The sequence below is a fragment of the Pseudophryne corroboree genome, chromosome 2 (genome assembly GCF_028390025.1).
Source record: "Pseudophryne corroboree isolate aPseCor3 chromosome 2, aPseCor3.hap2, whole genome shotgun sequence".
Classification (NCBI taxonomy): Eukaryota; Metazoa; Chordata; class Amphibia; order Anura; family Myobatrachidae; genus Pseudophryne; species Pseudophryne corroboree.
Genome location: NC_086445.1, coordinates 203,600,450 through 203,615,107, shown reverse-complemented (window position 1 = coordinate 203,615,107; position 14,658 = coordinate 203,600,450). Strand labels below are relative to the sequence as shown.

The window sequence follows — 14,658 nt, the reverse complement described above, 5'->3', positions numbered from 1 at the left end:
TAAGCGACCCTAGTGGCCGACACAAACACCTGGCCCATCTAGGAGTGGCACTGCAGTGTCACGCAGGATGGCCCTTCCAAAAAACACTCCCCAAACAGCACATGGCGCAAAGAAAAAAAGAGGCGCAATGAGGTAGCTGTGTGAGTAAGATAAGCGACCCTAGTGGCCGACACAAACACCTGGCCCATCTAGGAGTGGCACTGCAGTGTCACGCAGGATGGCCCTTCCAAAAAACTCTCCCCAAACAGCACATGACGCAAAGAAAAAAAGAGGCGCAATGAGGTAGCTGTGTGAGTAAGGTAAGCGACCCTAGTGGCCGACACAAACACCTGGCCCATCTAGGAGTGGCACTGCAGTGTCACGCAGGATGGCCCTTCCAAAAAACACTCCCCAAACAGCACATGATGCAAAGAAAAAAAGAGGCGCAATGAGGTAGCTGTGTGAGTAAGATAAGCGACCCTAGTGGCCGACACAAACACCTGGCCCATCTAGGAGTGGCACTGCAGTGTCACGCAGGATGGCCCTTCAAAAAAACACTCCCCAAACAGCACATGACGCAAAGAAAAAAAGAGGCGCAATGAGGTAGCTGTGTGAGTAAGGTAAGCGACCCTAGTGGCCGACACAAACACCTGGCCCATCTAGGAGTGGCACTGCAGTGTCACGCAGGATGGCCCTTCCAAAAAACACTCCCCAAACAGCACATGACGCAAAGAAAAAAAGAGGCGCAATGAGGTAGCTGTGTGAGTAAGATAAGCGACCCTAGTGGCCGACACAAACACCTGGCCCATCTAGGAGTGGCACTGCAGTGTCACGCAGGATGGCCCTTCCAAAAAACACTCCCCAAACAGCACATGACGCAAAGAAAAAAAGAGGCGCAATGAGGTAGCTGTGTGAGTAAGATAAGCGACCCTAGTGGCCGACACAAACACCTGGCCCATCTAGGAGTGGCACTGCAGTGTCACGCAGGATGGCCCTTCCAAAAAACACTCCCCAAACAGCACATGACGCAAAGAAAAAAAGAGGCGCAATGAGGTAGCTGTGTGAGTAAGGTAAGCGACCCTAGTGGCCGACACAAACACCTGGCCCATCTAGGAGTGGCACTGCAGTGTCACGCAGGATGGCCCTTCCAAAAAACACTCCCCAAACAGCACATGACGCAAAGAAAAAAAGAGGCGCAATGAGGTAGCTGTGTGAGTAAGATAAGCGACCCTAGTGGCCGACACAAACACCTGGCCCATCTAGGAGTGGCACTGCAGTGTCACGCAGGATGGCCCTTCAAAAAAATACTCCCCAAACAGCACATGACGCAAAGAAAAATTAAAGAAAAAAGAGGTGCAAGATGGAATTGTCCTTGGGCCCTCCCACCCACCCTTATGTTGTATAAACAGGACATGCACACTTTAACCAACCCATCATTTCAGTGACAGGGTCTGCCACACGACTGTGACTGAAATGACGGGTTGGTTTGGACCCCCACCAAAAAAGAAGCAATTAATCTCTCCTTGCACAAACTGGCTCTACAGAGGCAAGATGTCCACCTCATCATCATCCTCCGATATATCACCGTGTACATCCCCCTCCTCACAGATTATCAATTCGTCCCCACTGGAATCCACCATCTCAGCTCCCTGTGTACTTTGTGGAGGCAATTGCTGCTGGTCAATGTCTCCACGGAGGAATTGATTATAATTCATTTTAATGAACATCATCTTCTCCACATTTTCTGGAAGTAACCTCGTACGCCGATTGCTGACAAGGTGAGCGGCGGCACTAAACACTCTTTCGGAGTACACACTTGTGGGAGGGCAACTTAGGTAGAATAAAGCCAGTTTGTGCAAGGGCCTCCAAATTGCCTCTTTTTCCTGCCAGTATAAGTACGGACTGTCTGACGTGCCTACTTGGATGCGGTCACTCATATAATCCTCCACCATTGTTTCAATGGGGAGAGAATCATATGCAGTGCCAGTAGACGACATGTCCGTATCCGTAATCGTTGGCAGGTCCTTCAGTCCGGACCAGATGTCAGCATCAGCAGTCGCTCCAGACTGCCCTGCATCACCGCCAGCGGGTGGGCTCGGAATTCTGAGCCTTTTCCTCGCACCCCCAGTTGCGGGAGAATGTGAAGGAGGAGATGTTGACAGGTCGCGTTCCGCTTGACTTGACAATTTTCTCACCAGCAGGTCTTTGAACCCCAGCAGACTTGTGTGTGCCGGAAAGAGAGATCCAAGGTAGGTTTTAAATCTAGGATCGAGCACGGTGGCCAAAATGTAGTGCTCTGATTTCAACAGATTGACCACCCGTGAATCCTTGTTAAGCGAATTAAGGGCTCCATCCACAAGTCCCACATGCCTAGCGGAATCGCTCCGTGTTAGCTCCTCCTTCAATGTCTCCAGCTTCTTCTGCAAAAGCCTGATGAGGGGAATGACCTGACTCAGGCTGGCAGTGTCTGAACTGACTTCACGTGTGGCAAGTTCAAAGGGCAGCAGAACCTTGCACAACGTTGAAATCATTCTCCACTGCGCTTGAGACAGGTGCATTCCACCTCCTATATCGTGCTCAATTGTATAGGCTTGAATGGCCTTTTGCTGCTCCTCCAACCTCTGAAGCATATATAGGGTTGAATTCCACCTCGTTACCACTTCTTGCTTAAGATGATGGCAGGGCAGGTTCAGGCGTTTTTGGTGGTGCTCCAGTCTTCTGTACGTGGTGCCTGTACACCGAAAGTGTCCCGCAATTCTTCTGGCCACCGTCAGCATCTCTTGCACGCCCCTCTCATTTTTTAAATAATTCTGCACCACCAAATTCAAGGTATGTGCAAAACATGGGACGTGCTGGAATTTGCCCATATTTAATGCACATACAATATTGCTGGCGTTGTCCGATGCCACAAATCCACAGGAGAGTCCAATTGGGGTAAGCCATTCCGCGATGATCTTCCTCAGTTGCCGTAAGAGGTTTTCAGCTGTGTGCGTATTCTGGAAACCGGTGATACAAAGCGTAGCCTGCCTAGGAAAGAGTTGGCGTTTGCGAGATGCTGCTACTGGTGCCGCCGCTGCTGTTCTTGCGGCGGGAGTCCATACATCTACCCAGTGGGCTGTCACAGTCATATAGTCCTGACCCTGCCCTGCTCCACTTGTCCACATGTCCGTGGTTAAGTGGACATTGGGTACAACTGCATTTTTTAGGACACTGGTGAGTCTTTTTCTGACGTCCGTGTACATTCTCGGTATCGCCTGCCTAGAGAAGTGGAACCTAGATGGTATTTGGTAACGGGGGCACACTACCTCAAGAAATTGTCTCGTTCCCTGTGAACTAACGGCGGATACCGGACGCACGTCTAACACCAACATAGTTGTCAAGGCCTCAGTTATCTGCTTTGCAACAGGATGACTGCTGTGATATTTCATCTTCCTCGCAAAGGACTGTTGGACAGTCAATTGCTTACTGGAAGTAGTACAAGTGGTCTTCCGACTTCCCCTCTGGGATGACCATCGACTCCCAGCAGCAACAACAGCAGCGCCAGCAGCAGTAGGCGTTACACGCAAGGATGCATCGGAGGAATCCCAGGCAGGAGAGGACTCGTCAGAATTGCCAGTGACATGGCCTGCAGGACTATTGGCATTCCTGGGGAAGGAGGAAATTGACACTGAGGGAGTTGGTGGGGTGGTTTGCGTGAGCTTGGTTACAAGAGGAAGGGATTTACTGGTCAGTGGACTGCTTCCGCTGTCGCCCAAAGTTTTTGAACTTGTCACTGACTTATTATGAATGCGCTGCAGGTGACGTATAAGGGAGGATGTTCCGAGGTGGTTAACGTCCTTACCCCTACTTATTACAGCTTGACAAAGGCAACACACGGCTTGACAAATGTTGTCCGCATTTCTGTTGAAATACTTCCACACCGAAGAGCTGATTTTTTTGGTATTTTCACCAGGCATGTCAATGGCCATATTCCTCCCACGGACAACAGGTGTCTCCCCGGGTGCCTGACTTAAACAAACCACCTCACCATCAGAATCCTCCTTGTCAATTTCCTCCCCAGCGCCAGCAACACCCATATCCTCCTCATCCTGGTGTACTTCAACACTGACATCTTCAATCTGACTATCAGGAACTGGACTGCTGGTGCTCCTTCCAGCACTTGCAGGGGGCGTGCAAATGGTGGAAGGCGCATGCTCTTCACGTCCAGTGTTGGGAAGGTCAGGCATCGCAACCGACACATTTGGACTCTCCTTGTGGATTTGGGATTTCGAAGAATGCACAGTTCTTTGCTGTGCTTTTGCCAGCTTGAGTCTTTTCATTTTTCTAGCGAGAGGCTGAGTGCTTCCATCCTCATGTGAAGCTGAACCACTAGCCATGAACATAGGCCAGGGCCTCAGCCATTCCTTGCCACTCCGTGTGGTAAATGGCATATTGGCAAGCTTACGCTTCTCCTCCGACAATTTTATTTTAGATTTTTGAGTCCTTTTTTTACTGATATTTGGTGTTTTGGATTTTACATGCTCTGTACTATGACATTGGGCATTGGCCTTGGCAGACGACGTTGCTGGCATTTCATCGTCTCGGCCATGACTAGTGGCAGCAGCTTCAGCACGAGGTGGAAGTCGATCTTGATCTTTCCCTATTTTTGGAACCTCAACATTTTTGTTCTCCATATTTTAATAGGCACAACTAAAAGGCACCTCAGGTAAACAATGGAGATGGATGGATACTAGTATACTTATGGATGGACGAGCGACTGCCGACACAGAGGTAGCTACAGCCGTGGACTACCGTACTGTGTCTGCTGCTAATATAGACTGGATGATAATGAGATAAAATTAAAATATATATATATTATATATCACACTAGTACTGCAGCCGGACAGGTATATATTATGTAATGACGGACCTGCTGGACACTGTCTGTCAGCACTGCAGACTCCTAAAGTAAGCTACTAGTATCAAGAAGATAGAAGAAAAAAAAAAACCACGGGTAGGTGGTATACAATTATGGATGGACGAGCGACTGCCGACACAGAGGTAGCTACAGCCGTGGACTACCGTACTGTGTCTGCTGCTAATATAGACTGGATGATAATGAGATAAAATTAAAATATATATATATATATCACACTAGTACTGCAGCCGGACAGGTATATATTATGTAATGACGGACCTGCTGGACACTGTCTGCAGAATGCGTTTATAAAAACACCACACGACGAGTGTTTAACTTTTTCAGGCAGTCAATCACAATATACTGGTGGTCAGCAGACAATCACAATACTGGTGGTCAGTGGTCACTGGTCAGTCACACTGGCAGTGGCACTCTGGCAGCAAAAGTGTGCACTGTACTTAAATGTACTCCTGCTATAACTGCTCCCCAGTCTCCCCCACAATTAAGCTGTGTGAGCAGTGAGCACTCAGCAGTCAGATAATGATATACAGTATATGATGCAGCACACTGGGCTGAGCACAGATATGGTATGTGTGACTGTGTCACACTGTGCAGTGTGTATCGTTTTTTTTCAGGCAGAGAACGGATTAATTAAACTGGTGGCACTGGTCACACTATCAGCAGCAAGTAGTACTCCTCCTATATGCTCCCCAAAATTTGTGTCTCTCTCTAGTACTCTAGTCACTCTAAACGGAGAGGACGCCAGCCACGTCCTCTCCCTATCAATCTCAATGCACGTGTGAAAATGGCGGCGACGCGCGGCTCCTTGTATAGAATCCGAGTCTCGCGATAGAATCCGAGCCTCGCGAGAATCCGACAGCGGGATGATGACGTTCGGGCGCGCTCGGGTTAACCGAGCAAGGCGGGAAGATCCGAGTCGCTCGGCCCCGTGTAAAAAAACCTGAAGTTCGGGCGGGTTCGGATTCCGAGGAACCGAACCCGCTCATCTCTACTTTTAACGTCACACACCCGCCCAGCATTCGTTCAGCCACGCCTGCGTTTTCCCCGACACGCCTGCGTTTTTCTAAGCACTCCCTAAAAACGGTCGGTCGACACCCAGAAACGCCCACTTCATGTCAATCTTCCTGCGCTTGGCTGTGCAACTGAAAGCTTCGCTAGAACCTGTGCAAAACCACAAAGGACTTTGTACCCATACGTCGCGCGTGCGCATTGCAGTGCATACGCAGAAATGCAGATTTTTAGCCTGTTCTCTACGCTGCGAGCAACGGCAGCTGGCGATCAACTCAGAATGACCCCCACCAGCCCTTTGCCGTTATGGAATATAATATATATATATATATATACACACATACATATACACATACATACACACACACACACACACACACACACACACACACACACATGCACACATACATATACACACACACAGTTACAATGGGAGGGGGGGGCTTAATTTACCGTCTTGCCTCGGGTGTCAAAAATCCTAGTTTCGGCCCTGTCATGAGCCAATGAAAGCTTGCGGTCCGGCAGCCAATCAGGAGCCGCTGCAGGTCCACGAGCTCTGATTGGTTGAAGAACCAGTGCCTGATTTGAGTTGTCTGTTGGGCCGGCTGATGGCCTCCCTTAGAATTCCGGCACCCTGCACGGCCGCTCCAAAGGAACGTGCCTCGAGCTGGCCCTGTGTCCCTTACAGACTATCTGGACAGCTCCTACTTGCCCCCCCCCCACCCCCCCTCCACTCACTACATCTGTCCCCTCCAGCCTCTCTGCACAGCTCTCACCTGCTCCCCCTCCCCTCACTACATCTCCTATATGTACACAGTGCCAGATTAAGGTGTACATGGGCCTGGAGCTGAAATATGAAAGGCCTTTTGTATGCTGCTGCAGAGTCTGTAACCAATTCTGTGGGTTTGTGTGGTCTATACCGAGGGTGTACCCTGCATCATGTGTTACTGCTGTTTGTCACTGTATTGCTTACACCATCTATAGATGCCAAAAGCCTTTCCTGCTTCGGCAAAGCCTTCTAGGCTTGTTGAGTCTCTGCCAGTCAAAGCACAATCTGCATTGCTTTTTAGCCTACCGCTTTCTATAGATCTTCTAACTGGATTCACCATCTATCTGTTATACTGGGAGAGAGTAGCCACCTACTCACACAAGGGGTATGGGATAGATTCAGAATTGTAGGCAAACCCGGCATACAACTTCCAGTCTGCACATGTGGAGGACAAGTCCTGCAGTATCGCTCACTTCAACTTACTCATACTAGCTGCTGCTACTGCTGCCTCCATTGCTTCCCTGTTGCTGTGCAATACCATACAATTTAGAAACAGACTCTATATTAATAAAAAGAAAATGTGTGAGAGTAGAATTTAAAAAAAATCTTGATTTTAAATAAATAAGGCATTTTTTGTGTGTGTGAGCTTTCCCTGCTATCAACATCCAGAGAATCATTCTTAAATACAGTTCATCTGGCGGGGTTTATTGCTGGATAGGAACACTTTCTTAAACAAAGATATGACCTATAATAAATACACCCCTCTTTATTTTCCCACTTCTCCCTCTCAATTCCTTCCTAAGTACAGTACTTCACTGTTCTCTAGATAGCTCCTAACTTTCCATCCCACAGTACAGAGGTGACAGGACCAGGACAGAGGGGACCAGGACAGAGGTGACAGGACCCGGACAGAGGGGACCAGGACAGAGGTGACAGGACCAGGACAGAGGGGACAGGACAGAGGTGACAGGACCAGGACAGAGGGGACCAGGACAGAGGTGACAGGACAAGGATAGAGGGGACAGGACAGTGGGGACAAGGACAGAGGTGACAGGACAAGGATAGACGGGACAGAACAGAGGTGAAAGGACCAGGACAAAGGTGACAGGGCAAAGACAGAGGTGACACGGACAGGACCAGGACAGAAGGGCCAGGACCAGGACAGAGGTGATAGGACCAGGACTAAGGGGCCACTACAAAGGTGACAAGGGGCAGGAAAGAGGGGCTAAGACAGAAGTGACAGGACCAGGACAGAGGGGCCAAAACAGTAGAGACAGGTGCAGGACAGAGTGGCCAAGATAGATGTGGCAGGGGCAGGACAGGGGGGACAGAACAGAGGGGTGACATTGGCAGGACAGAGAGGACAGGGCCAGGGGACAGCCTTGAATTCAGCACTAGTGGGAGGAGGTAGTTGGCACCCACTATATATACACTATAACTGATAATATTACACTTTATACAGTCCTGTGATCAAGCCTACCAGCGAAACGTACGTCAGGACCCTTATGGTCACGTGGTGCGCACACGTGACCTGGAAGCCGGACCATCACAGCCTGTTACCAGGCAACCATACAAGCCGCGGAAGTTAGCGGCTACCCCCACCCGCCGGAGCTCGTCTACGGGCACAAGAGAGGCGGATACTCACATAAACTATCCCCTAGTGTCTGGAACTCGCTAGCGGGGAAATACGGCGGGACGCAGCAATATTCCCCCCATCCGCTGGAGCTCGATTTCGGGCAGGAGCAGCGGGGATCAGCTGCACCTATCCCGTTGTTCACATTCCCACTGCCTGCACCAGAAAACCTGGGATATCAAAGTCTACAGTTTGGTATTGTATGAAATTAACCAAGTGTCTGGTACAATAGCACCTGTCATGTTTTATTTATTTAACAATCTTTATCTAGGGTGATTAGCAAATAAGCTCTCTGCTACATTACTGGTTAGTGGTAATATTATTCTTACATTACCAAGTCTTTTAGGCTTGGATCAATATGTGTTTGTTGCTCATTATAGAATGACCTATGATGGTTTTGCCTTACAAGCTTACACCTGTTGTGTTCTGACCATATACTCTTTTGCAGGGTAATATGCTAAATGCTGTGGTAATTAACCAACTGCATACCCTGCATAGGTACACATAGATGGTATACTCATCTAATTATTATTTGCCCTTCTAACATATGCTTTTTCCAAAAACTATGATTGAAGGTGACCATACCAATCAGTGACAAGCATCTAATTGCGGATGTATTCCACGAATGGTGCTTAATTGCATCTGAGCATTAATGCTATATAGCGGTGGACAGGTTTGGTACTTGGATGAGACCACTTTGGAACACCCTGATACTACAATATTTGTTCTCATTTTTGTTTATTTCAGAGATTTTGTATACCAATGGTGGATCTTTGGTTGTGAGAAAAACACAGATACTAACCCACTAACTATAAAGGATTCTTTGTAGTAATTCCCCTGTTCTTTCTTGGTGATTAATTTATGCTTATTACTGTCTTATTTAGACAGCACAACCAAGAATGATTTTGTTATCTATGGCCCTCATTCCGAGTTGATCGGTCGCAAGGCGATTTTAGCAGAGTTGCTCACGCTAAGCCGCCGCCTACTGGGAGTGTATCTTAGCTTCTTAAAATTGCGACCGATGTATTCACAATATTGCGATTACAAACTACTTAGCAGTTTCAGAGTAGCTTCAGACTTACTCGGCATCTGCGATCAGTTCAGTGCTTGTCGTTCCTGGTTTGACGTCATAAACACACCCAGCGTTCGCCCAGACACTCCCCCGTTTCTCCGGCCACTCCTGCGTTTTTTCCGGAAACGGTAGCGTTTTTATCCACACGCCCCGAAAACGCTGTGTTTCCGCCCAGTAACACCCATTTCCTGTCAATCACACTACGATCGCCGGAGCGAAGAAAAAGCCGTGAGTAAAAATACTATCTTCATTGTAAAATTACTTGGCGCAGTCGCAGTGCGATTATTGCGCATGCGTACTAAGCGGAATTTCACTGCGATGCGATGAAAATTACCGAGCGAACGGAATGAGGGCCAATATACAATTGACTGGTGTATAGTACAATACAAATAAGGAAGGATTCACTTTGATTGGATATTTATGGCCTTGATACTTGTTTGCCATACAATTGTCATATCCAATCTGCACTTTTTGAGCCTGCCGTTCACATGTGTGTCTGTCCTTCTTTCATTTTTCTTGTTGAAAATATGAACGATTCCATTTCCAATACAAAGTGACAAATGAAAGGGCTAGCTTAAGAAATTGCGGACATACCCCACTGGAGATGCCCAATCTCTTCCGATCTTGGAAGCTAAGCAGTGGAGGGCCGGACCAGTACTCGGATGGGAGACCACCTTGGAACATCCTGGTACTGCAAATACATTTTGCTGCCCAATTCTAAGTCACAGATGGGTACTCGGATTCATATGACCTATGATTTAATTCCCTGCAACTACTTTTTCCATTTGGGATTTTTGCAGTATGAATGATGGTCATATATTCACTTGACAGACACCATTGAGACTAGTAGGTGTTTCCCCCCCCCCTTTTTTGTGAATTCTAAAGCTTTTCCGGCTTACATTATATTATAGCAATTTTCGCTAATTATTTACTAAATTGATATAGATATTTTTTGCACAATAGTCTTGAATCACATAGAATAAGTTTTGAACTCCGATAATTCTATATATTTTTAACAAGAATCTATTAAAATCATGATTTTACCAGTTTAAGACATGTATACAACCTAGTTCCTCTGAGTTAGAGTGCTCCCAAACAAGAGTCTACTTCTTTTTCCATTTCTCTTATTTGGTATTTTTCTCAATATATTTCTGACTCATGGGAGCACCACTGAATGGTAACTATATTTAGTGCACCTTAAAAGACATACTATCTTTCTATATGCACAGTTACCTTAATCTGAAGCAATTCTATAACATAAATTTCAGTTTCTCAGAGGACATTACTCAGATTGCTTTTCGTACAAAAATTGTTGCTAGACCGGTGCGGCTCCCACAAACCCCTTTCTTGAACTTTATACAGTACGAAATCTGCATGGTGTATTACAACACCCCTCCCTCCAGCCCCAATCACCACTTATTCCTGATCTGGGTCTTGCTCTGGCTATGTACTGCAGCCTACAGCTGCTCAGAGAGCCTGCTCAGACAGCCGAAGGAGGCGGGTCTCACCAAAGCTGTGCGCGAAGGAGGAGCCAAGAAAGACAGATGCCATCACTCCGGCATCTGCCCTTGTGCCACAGCTGCAGGGTAGCACACACAATATTCTTCAGATGGTCTAGCCTCTGAGGGAGCCGCCTGTGTATCCCCCCTTCAATCTGGCCTATACAACAATAATAAGAGTGATGGATTGAGTGAGCCGGTCTTAACTAAAATGATGTCCTAGGCAAGATTTTGGCTGGTGCCCCCTAGCACCACCGCTAGTTCCACCTCTGACCCTGCACCCCTTTATTTTGGTGTTCCCATCCCCTATATTTTAAACAGGAACAGTGCGCGCATTTGGTGCACAACCCAAAAAGGTGTGTGTTTTTGCTGGCAAGGGGCATGGCCACACAATAGTGCCTCCAATTCAAATTATACCACACAGTACTGCAACTTTATTCACAATTTATCATGCGATAGTGTCCCTAATTCATGTTACATCACACAGTAGTACCACTTTACCTTATAAACATTACTCCTCACAGTAGTGTCCCTTATTCACATAACATCACACTGAATTGTTCCTTATGCACATTATACCACACCACATTCCTCTTTATTCACATTAGGCCACACAGTAGTGCCATTTCTATATGTTACGCCACACAGTAGAGCATAATTATACACATAATGCCACACATTAGTAATGCATTTATACACCTAATACCACACAGTAATGCCCCTTACATATATGACACACATTATTAATGTCCTTATAAACATAATGCGCCTTACACATTATGCCAACCTTTATTAATGCCCTTATACACATAATGTCCCTTACACATATACCGCACATTATTAATGCCCTCATACACATAATGTCCCTTACACATATGCCGCACATTATTAATGCCCTTATACACATAAAGACACACATAGTGCCCCTTACACAGTTGCCGCACATTATTACCCAACCAACCCACTCACACAAACACAGCACTCACATGGCCACTAACTCTGTGACCTCTGTCTCTGCTTGGATACAGATGTGTCCTCATAAATCTTGCCTCAGTGCGCCATGCAGCAGGAGATGCCTGGCGTGAGTCAGCTGGCAACTCTGCTAACGGCAGGTGCCTATTTTTTATGAAAATGCATCTTATTTGCATTGCTATGTGGCTAGGATGGACAAGCAGCTTCTGCTGATTAAAATGATATGCAGCATGCCTATAGACTGTGTGCGAATATAGGCATGCTGCATATCATTTTAATCAGCAGAAGCTGCTCATGCCCCTAGGCATACCAGATGCCCTAGGCAGTTGCCTAGTTTGCCTATGCCTAGGGCCGGCTCTGTGGATTGAGTACCCTGTTGTTGTTATTATTATTGTTGTTGTATGCAGTGGTCAAAGTGGGAGTATGAAATATTTAACAGAATGGCCAGGGATCTGGGGTACACCTAGAATTCCATAAACTATAGGGATTTTGATAAAGTTTTCCCCTTATGCCTCTCATACCCTCTATCCTTCTTTCGCTCTGCAATTTTCACTCCCACCTGCCATCTCTCACCCCTGCACCTCACTATCTCCTACCATCTCTCGTCCCTGTACCTCAGTCCCTCCTTCCATTTCTTGCCACTGTATCTCACTCCCTCCTTCTCTGGCCGCTGTACCTCATTCCCTCCTTCCTTATCTCACCTCTACAGTGCATCTCACTCCCTTCCTCCTCTTCGCCCCTGCACCACAATCCCTCCTTCATTTTCATACCCCTGTGCCTCATACCCTTCTCATACACCTGCACCTCACTCCCTCCTTCTTACCCATGCACCTCACTCCCTCCTTCTCACCCTACACCTCACTACCTCCTTCTCATCCCTGCACCTCACTCCCTCCTCATACCCCTGCACCTCACTCCCTCCTCATACCCCTGCACCTCACTCCCTACTTCACACCTCTGCACCTCACTCCCTCCTTCACCTCACTCCCTCCTTCACACCTCTGCACCTCACTCCCTCCTCATACCCCTGCACCTCACTCCCTCCTCATACCCCTGCACCTCACTACCTCAATGTGCATGTGCCCAGCATACCTTCCCCTAGCATGCAGAAAAGACAGCCTTATGGGAGAGAGCAGCTGGGGGTTACACTGCTGCTGAACCACTGCATCCAGCACACAGGCAGTGCCCTGGTGTAGTGGGTGCTATAGGGATGTGGCTGGGAGCAGGCGGCTGATGGATGAAAGGGATCCAGCACAGTTCAGCACAAACAGCGTGTGCACAGAATGCCGGCTCCCGCCCCTACAGCTACGCTCGTCGTGGGTGACTCGGCTCACTAGACAAAGCGTCACAGACCCATCATATGTTGTGCCGCTCCCGTTCTTTGAGCCGCCACCTCCTCCCGTTCCTAGAGCCACCTACTTAGTCAGGAGCCCAAGCACTGGCAGCAGCTAAGCGGCAAGCGTGTGGGTTGGCACCTGCAGCCTCCTAAGCCAGCCCTCCCTCTCCATCCACCAATACTGATAAAGAAGGAGGTAGTATGCAGCAGCAGAAGCAGCAGCACTGACTGAGCAGCACATCCACAGCACCAGTTGTATGTGATGATTCCAAGAGCGTGTATGGTGTAGCCTTGACTGGAGGTGTTAGAATGGATGCAGGACCTTGGGGCTTCCGGCGCTGGCTGTAACAGGATTTATTTTTTCCTGTACACTCTGTCAGCCTCCAGTGGATCTCTGGGCCTATTTTCATTGGGGGGGCCTGGAGCTGCAGCTCCATCCGCCCCATTGTTAATCCGGCCCTGTATGTACATCCCAGCTTCTCTGCACAATACTACCTATCCCCCTTATTCTCACTATATTTCCTGTCTGTAACTTCTAGCCTCTCTGTTCAACTACTGCCTGTCTCTTCCACTCTGCACAGTCATTTGAATTGGAAGAACCATTGTATGGCCACACCCCTTCCATTGTGAGAGTGTCCCACGGACAGTTGGGAGGTTGGGGGACACACTGTCACAGCTGCTACTCTTCATAAGCAGCGGTGATCATGAAGGTGAATAGATACCACATGCATGCTTGCAACATCCATTCAGTGCAGGGTATAGGCTGGAGGCAGCCCAGCACCTACCGGATTGCTGGGCTCGCCCCCAGCTGGGATCCAGACTATAGGTCAACATAAATTAGGTTGACCCCATATGGTTGACAGACAAAAGGTCGACGTATGAAAGGTTGACACTGGAAAAGGTCAACAGGTTCATATGGGCAACATGACAATGGTCAACACGCATATGGTATGACGCGCTTTTTTTTCATGTTTTGGGGCTTTTTCTTTCCTTGACTATCCATGTCACAAATCATAACCTTTAGTAACCTTGTGGTGAGAGAAGCAGAGCGGAGTGAGACAACGTGGCCGAAGCGTGGCGAGTGAGGCAAGCCCGCGAGTGGATGCATTTCTACAATTTGTGGTTTCAAATGAAAAAACTATCCACACTAACCCCAAAAATGCATAAAAAGTTGTCGACCATTTTCATGTCGATCCTGTGAAATAAAATAAAATTGTGTGGCGGGGTACCCCTCAAATTGATAACCAGCCAATATTCAATGGTATTATAAAGTCTGGATTCTCAGCAGTTTCCTGTTGGTGTGGGCATATTGGAAAACCACTGGAAAAACTCTGAAAATGTAAAGCCTCTGCTTAGTAAATTAAACTCTTATACCCCTTTTCCACTGCCACTAAAACCAGACTTATTGCCATGATAACCTAGGTCAGGCCTGGCCAACCTGTGGCTCTCCAGCTGTTGTAAAACTACAAGTC

General features: G+C 47.7%; 1 pseudogene; it reads left to right on the top strand.

Moving 5' to 3' along the window:
• Positions 1–9,959: 9,959 nt before the first annotated feature.
• LOC135054036 (5S ribosomal RNA) lies at positions 9,960–10,079 on the top strand (annotated as a pseudogene).
• The last annotated feature ends 4,579 nt before the right edge of the window (positions 10,080–14,658 follow it).